The following is a 1,072-nucleotide window of genomic DNA, read 5'->3' as shown; positions in this document are numbered from 1 at the left end:
TATATATATATATATATATATATATATATATGCCGCCTAACATACACACACACACACACACACACAAACACACACACACATACACACACGCACAAACATTCTTTTCTACTCTAGGCACAAGGCCCGCAATACATACATGCATACATACATACATGCATACATGCATACATACATACACACATACATGCATATATGTGTGCCTGTGCGTGAATTGAATTATATATTGTGTGTGTGCATGTGCATATATATATATATAAATATATATATATATATATATCAACTTCATACTATACAATACCAACACGAGAATGATCTATCGGGTGCCCATCCATAGTTTATGCGACTTACCCACATATAAACGGGTGACATGGTTTATATATTTACTGATGATTATATTTAAAATCACCAAGGTTACGGATTCCTCTGTCATGAACACACTTTACATTATTCGACATTGATCAATTTTTTTTTACAATCTGTAACTTACATTGGTTTACGTCTATGATGTCGATATAATAGCTTATGTGTAAAGTATTGTTGAAACAACTTGCCGATATTAATTTTTATAAACATTCAAAACATCTGCTTCTATTTTTCATTATGTCTACTGAGAGCTTCTTGTACACAAACCATCATATTTATATAATTAAGGATATTGAATTTTTAAAAAATATGCAAAGAGTTTCATAAGGATAACTATATGGTGCTGGTTTCAGTACGACAGCGGAACACCTGGCGAAAGTGTTTTCTACTTTCGCCTCGGGCCGACAAAAGTGAGACGATCTGGCAGACGGAAACTGAAAGAAGCTCATCGTATATGTGTATATATATATGCCTGTGTATATACGTGGGTGGTGGGGTGCGCACGTGCGTATATGTGTGTATGTGTGTGAGCATTTCTTTGTACCTGCGTTTGACCTCGCCACTGCTTAATATCCGAGGTTAGACGAAAGAGGACTGGGGACAATTCGCTCGGCTAAAATCGTGCGTGGCCGTAGTCTACTGATTGAAAGATGTAAAAGATAATACACACACACAAATATATATATATATATATATATATATATATATA

At 34.7% G+C, this 1,072-nt stretch overlaps 1 long non-coding RNA gene across 1 annotated transcript in view; it reads right to left on the bottom strand.

The window, feature by feature from the left end:
- Positions 1 to 1,072, bottom strand: part of LOC106878502 (uncharacterized) — a 28,174-nt gene that overhangs the window by 22,167 nt on the left and 4,935 nt on the right. The gene's annotated exons all lie outside the window — the stretch shown is intronic.

Source organism: Octopus bimaculoides, chromosome 8, assembly GCF_001194135.2.
Source record: "Octopus bimaculoides isolate UCB-OBI-ISO-001 chromosome 8, ASM119413v2, whole genome shotgun sequence".
Lineage (NCBI taxonomy): Eukaryota > Metazoa > Mollusca > Cephalopoda > Octopoda > Octopodidae > Octopus > Octopus bimaculoides.
Note: the sequence above shows the minus strand (reverse complement) of the source record. Positions and strands in the feature narration are given on the sequence as shown.